Raw genomic sequence first — 869 nt, forward strand, 5'->3', positions numbered from 1 at the left:
AATCCCCTTAATGAAACAATCGGTCCCGACCATTAACTATAACTATAGATGACATCATATAATTTCTTAGGAGTAGTGGAGTACCTACTTTAGACTTCAGTATAACAGATAAATATATTTAATAACACAAATATTGGGGTCTTGCGAGGTTTTACGACATTACTTAAATTATTATTATCTATTACACAATGAAATATTCACAAGTCACAACCTATTCACAACGTCCTAAATTATATATGTGTTATTGACTTTTAAGTTAATAGCAATAATATATATTATTGTTATTTATATAATATATTATTTGATAATATATGCGATATTTTTGGAAACAATTGAGTTCAACATACCGTATTTTATTATTATACCTACTAACAGAACATTTTTGTAAATTTTATCTTCCATATATTTTATTTTTAAATATTTTAAACAACAGTAATTAAATTTTAAGATGCAATAGGTGCAGTGCCGCAACTACACCAATTTGGGCCCGTGTGTAAATAAAATGAATGGCCCCCTCCTCACTCTTGAAAATTGAAAAATTAATTTTTCCAAATTTGAAAACATACATTGGAATTTTAGGTACCTATGTATTTACAAATAAATAAATGTAATAATTTGTAGCCTTTTTTATTCATTTTAAATATAAATAATTATGACTGAATGTTTATATTAGCATTTTCTATACACCAAAACATTTTCCAAATATTTTAACTTATTTTGAGCTCAAAACGGACATTTACATTTTCCATTTTAGATTCTGAGTGGAACGATGAATGTATTGATTTTACAATGATGTGTGTTTTTTTTTTTTTTTTTTATTTTTTTTTTTTTGTGTCTGTCATCACCTTTTAAGGACAGAAAAAGTGCTT

Source organism: Acyrthosiphon pisum, chromosome A2 (genome assembly GCF_005508785.2).
Source record: "Acyrthosiphon pisum isolate AL4f chromosome A2, pea_aphid_22Mar2018_4r6ur, whole genome shotgun sequence".
Taxonomy (NCBI): Eukaryota; Metazoa; Arthropoda; class Insecta; order Hemiptera; family Aphididae; genus Acyrthosiphon; species Acyrthosiphon pisum.